Source organism: Tenrec ecaudatus, chromosome 2, assembly GCF_050624435.1.
Source record: "Tenrec ecaudatus isolate mTenEca1 chromosome 2, mTenEca1.hap1, whole genome shotgun sequence".
Taxonomy (NCBI): Eukaryota; Metazoa; Chordata; class Mammalia; order Afrosoricida; family Tenrecidae; genus Tenrec; species Tenrec ecaudatus.
In genome coordinates this window covers 162,426,913-162,444,256 of record NC_134531.1, presented here as the reverse complement: position 1 = coordinate 162,444,256, position 17,344 = coordinate 162,426,913, and the positions used below count along the sequence as shown (strand labels likewise).

General features: G+C 42.0%; 1 non-coding gene across 1 annotated transcript; it reads right to left on the bottom strand.

The window, feature by feature from the left end:
• Positions 1-202: 202 nt before the first annotated feature.
• Positions 203-364, bottom strand: LOC142441660 (U1 spliceosomal RNA). Its single transcript, XR_012783018.1, has one exon. It is a non-coding gene; the product is annotated as a U1 spliceosomal RNA (small nuclear RNA).
• Between the last annotated feature and the right edge of the window lie 16,980 nt (positions 365-17,344).

Genomic DNA, 17,344 nt, shown 5'->3' with positions numbered 1-17,344 from the left:
TTGTATGAGCCCCAAATAAAATGATTTTTTTAAAGTGTCTCTGTCTTTGGGTTGCCTTTATTTGTCGACTGAAAATGAACAACATTGATAACATGATGCAAAGATAAAACAATGCTTGGGGTCAAACCTTTCATTGTACACTTACCAATATATTTGCCTAAAGCTTATTTATTTATTTCTTTTTCTTTTTTTCTCTTTTAATAGGGAGAGTGCAAATGCAGTCCCCCACAACCACAAATTATTCAGTCGAGTCTCCCACATTTGGGGAAATCGCAGGGGTCAGCACATCCGGAGTGCAATGGATAAGCCTCGCCCTGGGAAAACCATCTTCGTGAGCATGGTATCTCCCCTGGCAGGTAAGTATTTTTTTTTAAAGTATGTTTTACTGGGGTTTCAGTGATAGCTTATACAGCTAGTTAGCTGTATAACTTTACTGCACAGTGTTTTAAATGATACTGGCTATCTTTATCACAATATGTCAGCATTCCCTTTAATTATTTTCAATTTATTCCATTCCCAGTGCTCCAAGGCCCCTGTCCTCTTGATAGTCTCAATTCTCTACTATTCCAGTTTGTCTTGTTTTTTTTTCTTTAATAAATCATTTTTATTTGGGGTTCTTACAGCTCTTATAACAACCCATACATCAATTGTATCAAACACATTTGTACATATTTTGCAATCATCAATTTCAAAATATTTTCTTTCTACTTGAGCTCTTGGTATCAGCTCTTCTTTTGCCCTCCCTCCCCCCCTGGTGACCCCTTGAGAAACTGTTATTATTTTCATATCTTACACCGTCCTCTGTCTCCTTTCACCCACATTTCTGGTTTTTATCCCGCTTTGGCGGGGAGGCGGTTCTATGTCAATATTATGATTGGTTCCCTGTTTCTTCCCCTTCTCTCCCCACCTTCCCCCTACCCTCATGATATTGCTACTCCCATTGCTGTTGGTGAGGGGTTTATCTGTCCTGGATTCCGTGGGTCTAGATTTCTTACTGTACCAGTGTATATGCTCCAGTCTAGCGAGATTTGTAAGGTAGAATTGGGGTCATGACGCGGCTGGGGGTGGGGGTGCTGCATTAAAGAACTAGAGCAATATTGTGCGTTTCCTTAGTGCTATGCTGTACCCTGGATGACTCATTCCTTCCTTGTGACCCTTCTGTGAGGGGTTGTCTAAATGTCTACAAATGGGCTTTCAGTCTCAAGTCTGACCCCAATTGTTTGCATCGATATGATTGTTTGTTTGGGTTCTTCTGATGCCTAACACCTAAACCTGTTGGCACCTGTCACCACACAGGCTGGTGTGCTTCTTCCATTTGGGGTTGGTGGCTTCCCTGTTAAATGGTCATTTGTTTATATTCAACCTTTAAGACACTAGACACTCTATTTTGCTAGCTGGGCATTATCAGATTTCTTCACATTTGCTTATGAACCTATTTTGATGTAAGCGATCATGTCTGGAAAGTGAGCCTCACAAAATGTCAGGTTACTAGAATAAAGTGTTCTTGTGTTGAAGGAGTTCTTGAATAGAGAGAGACCCAATTTCTGTCATCTTGTATTTTTTAAATAACAATTTGAACTGATAGTTTTCTTTCATGGATCACCTGTTGTGACTTCTATCAGAACTATAGATGGTGTTAGTCAGGCACCATTTAGTCCTTGGATTTCAGAGTAACCTGATCCATGTAAACTTGTTTCTTTTCAGATTTTGTTACTTTCTTAATAATTTGATCCCGGTGAGTAGAGACTAGGAGCAGTTATGTCTTAGATGTATATTTTAAGTTTATAAGAGCCCAAATGCTACTCATTAACTAGGATACAGATTATGATTTTAGGGAACCCCGGTGGTATCATGGTCTATGCTTTGGGTTGCGAATTATAAAGATCATAAGGCCAGTAATTCAGGCTTCTTGGGAGAAGATGAGATTTTCTCCTCCACTAGAAACGTGGAAACCCACAGAGGCAGTTCTACTCTGTGTTAGAGAGTCACAATAAGTCAGAATCCACTCAACGGCAATGAGTTTCATACTATGCTAATGAACAGAGTTATCAAACCCAGAAAGCCAATATTATATGGTATTTTGTTATATCTGAAGAGTATATTTGTGCATTCTGTATTCAATGAACATGTGTGTCTGCACTCACATAACTTTATTTATAGATGGGACAGTGGATTATCCATTAAGCTGGTAACATCAAGAACAGCAGTTTGAGCACACCCAGAAGAGAAGGGTGAGGCTTTTGGCTTCTGCAAATATTTACAGCCTCAAAAGTTCAATTTAGGGTCACTATGAGTCAGAATTTACTCAACAACAACAACAGGTGGGTACAGAGACTTCTAGCAGTCTGGGTGGTGCAATGGGTAAAGCAGCCAGCTGCTAACCGAAAGGTTTGTAACTTGAATCTTCACGCTGTTCCATGGTGGAAATATGTGGCAGTCTAACACAATAAAAAGTTTCAGCCTTGGAAATTCTATGGGGCAATTTGGTTCTTTCTTATGTGGAATTCATAAGTTGTAATAGACTCCAGGGCAGTGAGTTTGGTTTGGCTTCGGTATAGATACTTTTAGGAGCCCTAGTGGTACAGTGGTTAAAGTGCTTGGCTGCTAATCAAAATGTCTGAGGTTTGAACTGGAATGGTGTCAATAGGATTGGAGTTACCCAGTCCCCAATGTCAACCTCTGATTGGGGGAACAAGCCAATGAATCCCTTACCCCTAGTAAGAAAAGAGCCCGGTCCCGTGTGGCAGCAAGGTAGCTCCTCCTCCCACAGCTTCCCACAGGCTTTACTTCTCCTCTTTACATGTTCCAGGCAGAGAATCCTCTCTGTCTAATGAGGGGCATTGCACCTAGATATCCCAAGTTGGTGGCTGTTGAGTTAACACACTAGGTGACTGGTGTCAACAAATCTAATGACACCACTATAGTTGGGCGCTTCTATGCTGCTACCTCAGGGGCTGACACCACCACCAACCTTAGGCTCATTGTGGTGTCATACCTTCTGAGTGTTCAGATTGCACCTCATACACTACCTGAGTGACACCATTGATGAACCCGCTTGGTTTGGGGCAAGATAAAGGTATGGCAGTATATTTGTTTATAGATTACAAGCTCAGAAATCCTATGGATAAGTTATTTCTGTCCAATAGGAGCCCTACAGCATCACTAAGAGTAAAAATTAACTCACCAGCAGTAAAATTGTTTATATTTTAATTTTAGTAAACAAATACTTCTCCCTGCATTCACCTATGGACACACCTGTACCAACTCATCTGTCAATATGCCTATTTCCATCTAGGGATCGTCAAACATTCCTTTTCAGATTGATCGTGCTGTGTTAACTTCATTCGTATTTGTAATCACCTTTCTTATCACCAAATAATAAGTAAACTGTGATATAAAATGTATAAGAACACCAAAAATTTTGTGGGAAATTGAATTAAAACATGATTAATTTTTTTTCATGAACCCTCTAGGACTTTCAAGGACTTCATTCTTATGCTAATGAAGAAGCTACCCTTTCTTTGAAGCTACTAAAACCAGGCCACTTTACTGTTTCTCAGTGGATATTTATTTTTCCCATTTTATGAACTCTTAGAGGGGTTCTCTAGAGACCCCAATCCAGTGAAGCTTAGCTATGGATACATATAGAAATTTAGATCAAGAAAATGTTCATATCATTGTAGAAGCAGCAGGTCCAAACCTGGGCAAAATTTAAATACATGGGCCAACAGTTAGTGTGAAAGCTACTCCTGAGTCATGTAGTGGTGGAACTGATGGCAATAAGATGACAAGATCATGGCTGCAGAGGTGAATGAATTCAAGGTGTTTAGGTCAAATGACAGGCCACCCAAGCCTCCCAGGATTGGCAGGTTTTACGGCAGATTATTAACTCAAGTCTAAAGAATCAGAAGTCAGTGAGCTAGATGCAGTATCTAGACCCAGCATAAAGCAAAACAAGATATTTTCCCCTTCTGTTGGAAGTTGGGTATATCCTAGGGAAAATTTCCTTTCAAATGGTTGCTGTAATCTGAGTAAGGGTTTGCCTCAAACCCTATCTTCTAACAATGTGTTCATTGTTCATAGCAGATCACACAATGGAGGAGATTACATAGACTACACTGTGTTAGGTTACACCAATGGGGAATTACAAGTTCTTAACTGCCACCTCATTGAAAATCCTGGTGCAGTCAAGTTGACAAAAAGCCTAGCTATCACAGATGGGATACCCTCAGAATCCAGCGACTAATCAGACAGAGCATAGTATCTGGTGGATTACTCAAAGTTTTAAGAGAAGATGATAGACTTGTAATACCTAGAAATAAATCTAGTTTGCACCATTATCTAGTAGTGTGACTTTAGGCTGGTTTTTGAGCCTTTCTGAAGTCATGAAAAATTGGTGAATAAATCTTTCCTTAAAATGCATGTTTGTATGCTTCATTGTTGCTACATTGCACCCTGACCATTTCATTTCCTCCCCACGACCTTTGGTAAGGCAATGTCCAGTTGCCCACAAATGTCTTTGGGTCCCCACTCTGCACCCCACCTCATTCACAATGGTGTGATTTTTGTTCCTTGATGCTTGGTACCTGATCCTTTTGACACCTCATGATCACACAGGCTGGTGTGCTTCTTCTATGTGGGCTTTGATGCTTCTGTGCTAGATGGCCACTTGTTTACCTTCAAGCCTTTAAGGTCCCAGATGCTATATCTTTTGACAGCCAGGCACCATCAGCTTTCTTCAACACACTTGCTTATGCTCCCATTTGTACTCAGTGATGCTTCCTCCCCCCAAGTATCATGATCCCAAATCTACCTTACAAATCCAGCTGGACCAAAGGATGTACACTGGTACATATGGGAACTGAAAACACAGGGAATACAGGACAGATGAACGCCTCAGGACCAGTGGTGAGAGTGGTGATACCGAGAGGGTGGAGCAAAGGTGGGATAGAAAGGGGGAACCTATTATAAGGCTCTACATATCATGTCCTCTCTGGAGGTCAGACAACAGAATAGTGGGTGTCGGGAGCCGTTGGACAGTGTAAGATATAACAAAATATCAAGGGTTCAAGAGGGAGGTCGGGACAGGGAGTGAAGGGGAAAATGAGGAGCTGATGCCACGGGCTCAAGTATAAAGCAGATTTTGAGAATGATGTTGGTAACAAATTTGCAAATGTGCTTTACACAGTGGATGTATATATGGATTGTGATAAGCGTTGTACGATCCCCTAATAAAATGATAAAAAAAACTAAAAAAATTGCAGGTTTGTTGTGAGGTTTAAAAAAGTTATATCTAAATATATAGAACAATATCTAGAAGCCCATCTACAACATGGTTGCGACCAGTGCTGAGTGTGCTGCCCAATAGGTTGAAAATATATTTCTTAGGAGAGAAGTAAATGTCACAATCTTTTAGGCCTTTGCACAATGTGGTATTTGAATCACCTTTCAGGGGATAGAGCCGAGGAATAATAGTTTCCACTTTTTAATGCATATGTCCCTGCAAAAGAAAACCCTTTTGAATGTGCCTGCCGCACTGAGAATGCATTCTCTTGGTTTTTGAATGTCGATCGCAATCCATTGCACTCTGAAGCCTCCTCTCGTCTCTGAAGAGCAGCCTTCCCCTACTGAAACCCACAACATTTCAGAGTCCAATATTGCTTGAAGTATGCTCCCTCGGGGATAGCACTAGGTTGTTGGTGTTCATTTTTACAATGTTAACATTTAAATAATGGTATAAATGATCAAAGAGCATTTTATTTTTAAAAATAGTTTAACAATTATATTGACATTTTATTCTCATATCATATAGTACAACGGTGTAAGACATTTTAGGAAGAGTTGTGCAATCATCACTACAATAAATTTTAGCATACTTTTTCCTTCCTTGTATTCATTATTATTTGTTCCCCATCCCCCACCATCCCTCCCCAGCCAGAAACACAAGAAACAATCCAGTTATTATCTCTATAGACTTATTTATCAGGTATTTCCTATAGAGAAAAAACAGTTTGTAAAAATAAAACTTTGTTGTAAAGGTAATAGATTATAATTAAAAACTAGAATACATTTACAATTAGAAAAAAAGAGAAAAATGACAAGGTTTTAAATTTTAACTTAAGTACATCTCCAGTAGTCCACGTTCCAATGCGCTCTGTCTAATGGCAAGGTTATTGACATCTTTGGTCGGTGGTAAGAGTGGATTTGGCGGAGACTTCATCCAAATGGAGGCCCTGCAAAGGGATTTGGGGCTTTCACTGTCATCTTTGAGTCAGTTCTGAGTATGACAAACAGAACAGATTACTGCATGGTTCTGTGCCTTCTTCACACTTGTCCCTGCGGTTGAGCCCATTGTTGTAGCCATGGTGTCAGCCCAACTCATAGAGGGACCTCCTCTCTTTCATTGCCCCTCTACCAAACATAATGTCCTTCTCCAGGGATTGTTCCCTTCTGACACAATGTCCAAAGTATGTTAGATGAAGCACTGCCATCTCTGCCTCTAAGAAACACGCTGACTCGACTTCTGCCAGGACACTTCATTATAATCATTCGGAACTTGGACATGAATCAGAAGGCAAATGTGTGAATGGAGCAAGGGAATACTGCAAAATTTAAACTCAGGAAAGGTGTACAAAAGGGTTTATCCTCTCACCATTCTTATTCAGCATGCATGATGAGTAAACAATCAGAGCAACTGGATTATATGAAGAAGCATGTTGCATCAGCATTGGAGGAAGGCTTATTAACAACCTGCTATATTCAAATGACACAACCGTGTTTGCTGAAAATGAGGAAGATTTGAAACTTTTGCTGATGAAAATCAAATGTTTCAGTCTTCAGTATAAATTGTGACTCAACCTAGTGGAAACCAAATAGGTCACACCATGATCAATGGAGGAAAGGTTGAAGTTGTCATGTATTTTGTCTTACTTGGATCCCCAATCAATGCTCATGGAGCAGCAGTCAAGAGATCAAAAGATGCGCTGCATTAGGTAAATTTTCTACACAGAATTCTTTAGTGTATGGAACAGCAAGGATGTTATTTTGAGGACTAAGGTGCATCTGACCCAAGATATGGTGTTTTCAATTGCCTAATGTGCTTTTGAAATTGGATATTGAGGAAGTGGTGTTAACAAACCAAGGGACAAGGGAACAGCATGGGATCCAAATTGGTGGTGAGGTGGGAGTGGCAGGCCTGATAGGGAATGATCAAGGGTAAGGTAATGAAGAGGTATACTTGTAACCCAGGTGGGCACGGAGCATGATAGCGGAGCAGGAGGAAAGTCAAGGGAAATAGAAGAAAGAGCTAGGAGGCAATGGGCATTTATAGAGGTCCAGACAAAGACATGTACATATGCAAATATATATATGAGGATGGGGAAATAGATCTATGTGCCTATATTTATAGGTTTAGTATTAAGGTGGCAGAAGGACCTTGGGCCTCTACTCAAGTACTCCCTCAATGCATGAAAACTTTCTTCTATTAAGTTGGCATTTTATGATGTTCACCCTCCTGACACAACCACTGAAGTCAAAGCAGGTGAACAAGCAAATGTGGTGAAGAAAGCTGATGGTACCCGGCTATCAAAAGAGATAACATCTGGGGTCTTAAAGGCTTGAAGATAAACAAGCAGCCATCTAGCTCAGAAGCAACAAAGCCCACATTGAAGAAGCACACCAGCCCGTACGATCACGAGGTGTCGAAGGGATGAGGTATAAGGCATCATCATTCAAAAAAAAAAAACTTACCATAGTGAACGAAGAGAGAAGTGCAGAGTGGATACCCAAAGCCCATTTGTCAGCCACTGGAGATCCCCTCACAGAGGGGTCTAGGGGAGGAGATGAGTCAGTCAGGGTGCGATGTAACACCAATGAAGAATACAGCTTTCCTCCAGTTTCTGAATGCTTGCTCCCCCCCGCCCCCTCACTACCATGATCCGAATTCTACCTTGCAAATCTGGATAGAGCAGAGGATGTACACTGGTGCAGATAGGAGCTGGAGGCACAGGGAATCCAGGGTGGATGATACCTTCAGGACCAGGGGTGTGAGGGGCGATACTAGAGGGTAGAGGGTGAGTGGGTTGGAAAGAGGGAACCGATTACAAGGAGCTACATGTGACCTCCTCCCTGGGGAATGGACAACAGAAAAGGGGGTGAAAGGAGATGCCAGATAGGGAAAGATCTGACAAAATAATAATTTATAAATTATCAAGGGCTCATGAGGGAGTGGGGAGCGGGGAGGGAGGGGAAAAAGAGGACTTGATGCAAAGGGCTTAAGTTGAGAGCAAATGCTTTGAAAATGACGAGGGCAAAAAATGTACAGATGTGCTTTATACAATTGATGTATGTATATGTATGGATTGTCATAAGAGTTGCATGAGTCCTTAATAAAATGTTAAAAAAAAGAAATTGGATATTGAATAAGGAAGACCAAAGAGACATCAATGCATTTGGATTGTGGTGCTGGAGTAGACTAGTGAAAGCATCATGGACTGTGTTCCTTACCCTTCTGCAAGCTGGGTAATCAGAATGTATGGTAAGTTCTCATACCTTTTCCTATTCTGGTGCTGGAATTTTTAATTTACAATCCTTGAATCACCAGGGCTGGTGTGATTCTTACATATGGACTTTGACACCTCACTTAGATGGCTGCTTGTGTGAGGAGAAGCCTTTCAGACTCCAGACACTACTCTTCTGATAGGAACAATTTGATTTCTTCACCACACTTTACTATTGCACCCATATTGCCAGTGATTGTATCATGAGAGCATGTATCAAGTAGAGAGAAAGCATAAGAACTATGTGTTCATATATTAAGGCTACATTAAGTGCTAGGTCAAGATCCCTTCATGCATTATGGTTTATATATATATAAGAATACTTTTAAAATAATTTTATTGGGGGCTCATACAACTCTTATCACAATTCATACATACACCAATTGTATAAAGCATATTTTTACATTCATCATTCTCATCATTCTCAAGACATTTGCTCTCCATATAAGCACCTGGCATTGGCTCCTCATTTTCCCCCCTCCCTTACTGCTCGCCCCTCCCTCATGAACCCTTGATAATTTATAAATTATTATTTTGTCATATGTTACACTGTCCAACGTCTCCCTTCACCCACTTTTCTATTGTATATCCCCCAGGGAGGAGGCTATATGTAGATCCTTATAATCTGTTCACCCTCTCTACCCCACCTTAACTCCAACCTCCCAGTACCACTAGTCTCACCACTGGTCCTGAAGGGATCATCTTTCCTGAATTCTCTGTGTTTCCAGTTCCTATATGTACCAGTGTACATCCTCTGGTCTAGCCATATTTGTAGAGTAGAATTGGAATCATGATAGTGGGTGGGAAGGAAGCATTTAGAAACTGCAGGACAGTTGTATGTTTCATCTTTGCTACACTGCACCCTGACTGGCTCATCTGCTCCCACGAACCCTCCATAAAGGGCTGTCCAGTTGCCTACCGATGGGCTTTGGGTCCCCACTCTGCACTCCCCCTCATTCACTATGATATTATTTTTCATTCTTTGTTGCCTGATAACTCCCTTCTACACCTCGTGATCCCACACGTTGGCGTGCTTCTGCCATGTGGGCTTTGTTGCTTCTGAGTTAGATGGCCGCTTGTTTACCTTCAAGCCTTTTAGACCCCAGAATTATATCTTTTGATAGCAGGAAACCATCAGCTTTCTTCACCACATTTGCTTATGCACCCACTTTGTCTTCAGCAATCAGGTCAGGAAGGTGAGCATCATGGAATGTCAGTTTAATAGAACAGATTGTTCTTGCATTGAGGGAGTACTGAGTGGAGGCCCAATGTCCATCTGCTACCTTAATACTAAACCTATAAACATTTACACATGGATCTATTTCCCCATAATAATATATAAATATATTTACATGCCTTTATTTAGACCTCTACGAATTCCCTTTGCCTCCTAGCTCTTCCCTCTCTTTCCTTTTACTTTTCTCTTTTCCAACTATCATGCGCAGCCTTCATTTGGGTTTCGGTAATTTCTCTCGGTTGCATTACTGTTGATCATGCCCTACTATGCCTCCTATACCCTCCTCACCCCCGATTTGGATCACTTGTTGTTCCCTTTTCCCTTGGTTTGTTAACACCACTTCCTTCCCCCCACCCACCCACCAACTCCCACTCTCCCATATCCCCCTGAACTGTCTGTCCCATTGTTTTCTCCTCCAGATTGTTCATTCAGCCTATCTTATTTAGACAGACCTGCGGAGATAATAACATGCACAGAAACAAGACAGAGCAAAACCAAGCAACAAAAGGAAACAGATTAATAACAACAAAAAGCCAATGACAAAAACAAAACACAACACAGCAACAACAAAAAAGAAAAGCTTGTAGTTAGTTCAAGGACTGTTTGTTCGCTTTTAGGAGTGTTTTCTGGTCGAGTCTGATGGGGTCCCAAAACCTGGTCCAAAGTCTAATTTGGTATTCCCTGGGGACTTCATTGCTCTGTTCCCCTTGCTGTTCTTTTGCATGCCCTTAGTGTTTTGCCTCGGTAAGGTGGGATCAAATTAACTGAAATTCCCACACTGTGTTTCCAGTGTTTTCCCCTGTTGGGCTATGGGTCAGTGAGGGATGTCATGTCTCATAGTGGGACCGGCCATATGGACTTCTCTGTGGATTGGCTGCTTTGAGCATATATGGGAATATTTTATGGTGCACATGATTCAAATTCACTGCCATTGAGTTGCTACAGCACCTAACAACTTCAAGTTTTCAAGATGGTAGCTCTTTATGTGAGTAGAAAGCCCCATATTAAAGGGAATATTATTAGTTCATAGTAGGTAAAAAGTAAATTATTTTCTAGCTTATACAGTAATTACATTAAAAAGAAAGAAAAAAAGCCAATCTTACTTAAAGCCTTTAATGAGAAAGTAAAAATGATTACTGTAATACCATTAATTGAAAGGTGATGATTTTTTCCCATAATTTTTAAAGTCCTGTCATATTTTAATATTCTGTGTGATAAAATGGGAAGAATATATCATGCACTTCTGAAGTAATATGGAAATATGATGGCTGTATTAAGAAAGGACATTTATTTTTGCTGTTGCTTGAACAGTGAGCTGAACTAGCAACTTTTTCACAGAACTTCCCTTTTCTGTGAAATTTCATTCTGTGAATTTTTTTTCCTGAAGACACAAAAACAAAACACGTCTATCAGAGAAAGTGTGGTTATGCATAGTTGGGTATTTGGCTGACATTTCCTCAAAAGTGAATGAAGTGAGGCTGTCACTTCAAAGAAAACAACTTGATCATATTTGTTGCCAATGATGAAATTTTTAGCTTCAAACAAATTCAGTTTTTGAAAACTTGTAACTCCCTTTGCAGTGAGCTAAACTGCTTCCCAGAACTCAAAGCCTGTTCCGATAAGATCCCGACTGCCTACTGCCCTAGAGTCAGCTCCAGCACATGGCATACCAGTCCTATACATGAATTCAAAAACTGTGAATATTTTAGGGCAAAACACCACATTGTTCTCCTGCAAAGTGGTTGGTGGGTTTGAACCACTGACTTTGCAGTCAGCAGACCATTGCTGCTGGTGGAGTGGTTACTTGTTAAGTTGCTAACTGTAAGTAAGATCAGCAGTTTGAAATCACCAGCTGCTTCACAGGACAAAGACTTACAGTCTCAGAAAGTAACAGAGAGCGTTCTACCCTGTCTTATAGGGTTGCTATGAGTCACAAGACTTGACGGTGGTGAGAGGAAATAACATGAACTGATTTGATTTTTGATGTTTTGTACTGAACTGTGCCACAGTTTGTAAGAGCTACTTAATGAGAAAACCAGTATTTCCGAAATAGCCCATACATCATTATGTGTGGGTATAATATGCAATAAAAGTACAAGTTGATGAATTCAGGAAATGCCATGGGAGGCATATCTGACCTCCAGTGGCTTCACTGGGACGAAGAATCCAAATCTACCCCAGCCTGAGGCCAATTGCCAGAAATCAGAGGTCAGACATGAACCCCACCCCCTTCCAGGCTTCATTTATCCTATTCTTATACCAACTGTCTCTCCAACAGCATTTTACATCTCTGCTGGGTTTGATCATCCATTGCAATGGCTACATGTGACTCCTATGTAATACTCACAATTATGGGAGCTTATTCGAGAAACAAGTTACCAAAAGTCAATATGAAAACACATGAATGCTATGTTTGGCCACAAAAGCACCTCTTCTCAGCCAGCAGCTACATTTCGCTCTCTCTCCGGTCCTCTGCTATTCAGCCACATGGCACAAATTTGATATTCTAAAATTATTTTTAAAAAGCATGCATATCTTCATGGGGAAATAAGAATCAAAATAGACTGACAAGTTGTAAAGATAAAAAGAAGGTGTGTGGGTGGGTGTATTGTGTTGGAGAATAAGACATCTTTCTCTAAGCATGAGTTTTATGTGTTTTAAAAAGAAACAACAGCAGAAAAGAGGAAACCAACAGCAACAAAGTTCGTTGTTGACGGTGCTCAGGTCTCTCCACCAGCCTCTGCAATTCTAGGTCAACGAAATTCTTCGTTTTAGCAGGGAGTCCTTAGCAGAAGTGCACTTTAGCTACCTCTGGGAAAACTAATAGAGAAAAAATTAACAGTTGGGCTAAAGCTAGCACACTCTAGTAAAGGTTTACTAGTTTTGTTTTTTTTTTTTCAAAAGTACAGATTGTAATTAGTGAAATAGGTTTAAGTATATACATATATTCGGCAAATACTTATACTGACACACATACACACTGAAACAAATTACAGTAATCTGAGGGCAGACATTATTATAAATAAAATTTATTAGAAAAAAATGGCAGCCAATCATGTAAATATATTTCCAAATGTGTGTGTGTGTGTGTGTGTGTGTGTGTGTGTGTGTGTGTTGGGGATTTAAAAGTTTGTGGAAATATTTCATTTTTTTTTTCTTCTTTTACATTTTATTAGGGACTCCAACAACTCTTACCACAATCCATACATATACATACATCAATTGTACAAAGCACACCCATACACTCCCTGTCCCAATCACTCTCAAGGCATTTGCTCTTCACCTAAGCCCCTTGCATCAGTCCTCCTTTTTTTCCCCCCCTCCCTCCCTTTTCCCCCCTCCCTCATATGCCCTTGGTAATTTATACCTCGTTATTTTGTCATATCTTGCCCTATTCGGGGTCTCCCTTCCCCCCTTCTCTGCTGTCCCTCTCCCAGGGAAGAGGTCACGTGTGGCTCCTTGTAATCAGTTCCCCCTTTCCAACCCACTCACCCTCCACTCTCCCAGCATCGTCCCTCACGCCCTTGGTCCTGGAGGTATCATCCACCCTGGATTCCCTGTATCTCCAACCCTCCTATGTACCAGTGTACAGCCTCTGTCCTATCCAACCCTGCAAGGTAGAATTCGGGTCATGGTAGTTGGGGGGAGGAAGCATCCAGGATCTGGGGGAAAGCTGTGTTCTTCATCGATACTACCTCACACCCTAATTAACCCATCTCCTCTCCTAAGCCCCTCTGTGAGGGGATCTCCATTGGCTGACACTTGGGCCTTGGGTCTCCACTCTGCACTTCCCCCTTCATTTAATATAATATATATATACACATACATATATACATATACACATAAATACACATAAATACACACACTTATATCTTTTTTTTTTTTTGCATGATGCCTTATATCTGGTCCCTTGGGCACCTCGTGATCGCACTGGCCGGTGTGCTTCTTCCATGTGGGCTTATTTGTTTCTGAGCGAGATGGCCGCTTGTTCACCTTCAAGCCTTTAAGACCCCAGACACTATCTCTTTTGATAGCCGGGCGCCATCAGCTTTCTTCACCACATTCGCTTATGCACCCATTTGTCTTCAGCGATCCTATCATGGAGGTGTGCAGTCAATGATATGATTTTTTGTTCTTTGATGCCTGGTAACTGATCCCTTTGGGACCACTCGATCACACAGGCTGGTGTGTTCTTCCATGTGGACTTTGTTGCTTCTGAGCTAGATGGCCGCTTGTTTATCTTCAAGCCTTTAAGACCCCAGTCACTATCTCTTTTGATAGCCGGGCACCATCAGCTTTCTTCACCACATTTACTTGTTCACCCATGTTGGCTCCAGCTGTTGTGTCGGGAGAGTGAGCATCATAGAGTTCCAATTTAATAAAAGAAGGTATTCATGCATAGAGGGAGTGTTTGAGTAGAGGCCCAAGGTCCTTCTGCCACCTTAATACTTGACCTATAAATATAGACACAAAGATCTATTTCCCCAACCTCCTATATATATTTGCATGTACATGTCGTTGTCTAGACCTCCATGAATGCCCTTTGACTTCTAGCTCTTTCCTCCATCTCCCTTGACCTTCCTCCTGCCCTACTACCATGCTTCATTGCCACCTGGGCTAGAGTATACCTCTTCTCTAAGCAACCTTACCCTTGATCATTTCCCACCAGGCCTGCCACTCCCCCTTCTCTACCCTTTGGGGTCCCATGTTTTTCCCTTGTCCCTGGGTTTGTTAACACCACTTCCTTACCCCCCCCTACCCCAAGTCCCCCCGGAACTGTCGGTCCCGTTGTTTTTCCTCCAGATAGTTCATCCAGCCTGTCCTATTCAGACAGACCTGTGGAGTCACTAACATGCACGAAAACTAGACAGAGGAACACAAAGCAACAGTATATAACCAGACAACAAAACAACCAAAACAAACCACTGAAAAAGAACAGAACAAAACAGTTCACAAGAGAAAAGCTTGTAGTTAGTTCAGGGATCTTTGCTGGCCCTTAGGAGCGTTTTCCAGTCCAGTCTGTTGGGGCACCACGCCCTGGCCCCAAAGTCCACTTTCAGCATTCCCTGGGGACCTTGCCACTCCATTCCCTTGCTGTTCCGCTGCACTCCCCCAGTGCATTGCCTCGGTGTGGTGGGATCAGGTCAGGTGCAATTCCCACACTGTGTCTCCGGTGCTGTCCCCTGTATCGCCCTTAGTCACTGAGGGGCATCATGTCTCATAGTAGGGCCAGCCATGTTGTTCTCTCTGTGGACTGGCTGCTCTACTCAGGAACATCATCCTCACGGCCTGGTGGGCCAGGCTGTGCTCCACTCTCTCCTCCTGCCCCTTCATCTGCTCCCGTGTGCTCTGATCAAATATGTCCATCTCCCATAGCTGCAGGGTCAATGTCGTCCTTTGGAACAAGTTCTTTTCGGGGGAGGGGCAGGAATCCACTTAATTTATGGTGCTGGGGCCTGCCTCCCAGACCTCTCCACCGGTTCCGTCCTCCACGCCGGGATAATGCATTCACACCTTGCGACACTGGGTTGAAGTCTGGTCCCACTTTCCCTGTGGAGATATAAACAATACCCTCCCCTTGGGTGGATTAATGCCCCATTTCTGTCATGCTGATTGTACTTACCTCAGGGGACTCATGTTGTACCTGTCCCTTTGGGACTGGCTTACCTCGCTTAGCATAATTCCTTCCAGCTCTTCCCATGAAATAACGTGTTTCATGTGCTCATCGGTGCTTTTCAGTGCTGCATAATACTCCATTGTGTGTATGTGCCAAAGTTTGCTAATCCACTCGTCTATCGATGGAAACTTAGGCTGTTTCCAAGTATTTGCTATTGTGAATTGTGCCGCAATAAACATTGGAGCGCATATGACTGGTCGTGTTTTATTTGCTGCTTCAACCGGGTATATGCCCAGTAGAGGGATGGCTGGGTCGTAAGGTAGATCAATTTCCATTTTCTTTAGGTATCGCCAGATTGCTTTCCACAGTGTCTGTACAAATCTGCACGACCACCAGCAGTGGAGGAGGGTTCCTATTTCACCACAGCCCCTCCAACACTTGTTGCTCTCTGATTTACTGATCTGGGCTAGCCTCAGGGGTGTTAGGTGGTATCTCATGGTTGTTTTGATTTGCATTTCTCTTATGGCAAGGGACTTCGAGCACTTTCTCATATATTTATTGGCCATATTGATCTCCTCTCTAGTGAAAGTTCTTCTCATTTCTTTTGCCCACTTCCTTAGGGGGTTAACTGTTTTCCTCTTTTTGCAGGTCATGATGGTGTTGTAGATTTTAGTAATGAGCCCTTTGTCTGACGTGTCATTACTAAAAATCTTCTCCCAGTCTGTGGGTTGCCTTGTCACCCTCTTGGCAAAGTCTTTCGAGGTGCACAGGTGTTTTATTCTTATTAGATCCCATTTGTCGATTTCCAGATCACCTGTGTGTGTCCCCTTCCCTGTTGCAGTGAGCCTATGTGCTCCCTGGGCCAGTGCTCTGAGATTAGTCCCGATTCCTTCCTTAATGGTCCTGATGGTTTGGGGTTTGACTTCTAGATCTGTGATCCACCTTGAGTGTATTCTTGTGCATGGGGTGAGGTAGACGTCTTGTTTCAACTTTCTACATGTGGATATCCATTGTTTCCAGCACCACTTATTAAAGAGGGCATCTGCTTCCCACTTGACGTTTTTGGGACCCTTGTCGAAGATCAGTTGTCTATATGCTGATGATTTTACTCCTGGGCTTTCTATTCTTTTCCGCTGGTCTGAGTGTCTATCATTGTGCCAGTACCATGCTGTTTTGACCACTGTAGCTGTGTAGTAGGCATTAAAATCAGGCAGGGCGAGTCCTCCAATTGTGTCCTTCTTCTTGAGGAGTTCTCTGCTAATTCTGGGTTTCTTCCCTCTCCATATGAAGTTGGTGGTCAGTTTTTCCAATTCTTTGAAGAAGGTTGATGGTAATTGGATTGGTATAGCATTGAACTTGTAGAGTGCTTTAGGAAGAACTGTCATCTTTACTATGTTCAGCCTACCTAACCATGAGCAGGGGAGCTTCATCCATTTGTGAAGGTCACTTTTGGTTTCCTGTAATAGGGTTTTATAATTATGCTTATATAGGTCTTTAGTATTTTTTGTTAAGTATATTCCTAGGTATTTCAGTTTGTTCTTGGCTACTGTGAAGGGTACTTCCCTCTTAATCGCCTCTTCCATGGCCCTGTCCGATGTGTATAGAAACCCTACCGACTTCTGTTTATTGATCTTGTATCCTGCTACCCTTCCGTATTCCTCTATTGCTGTAAGTATTCCAACTGTGGAGTTTTGGGGGTCTTCAATGTATAGGATCATGTCATCTGCAAATAACGATAGTTTCACCTCCTCCTCTCCCAACTGGATCCCTTTGATGTCCTTCCGCTGTCTTATGTTGTTAGCCAGAACCTCCAAAACGATATTGAATAGAAGAGGGGACAGGGGGCATCCTTGTCTTGTACCCTTTTTCAGTGGTATTGTTCTTGTCTTTTCTCCATTGACTATGATGTTGGCTGTTGGTCTTTCATAGATA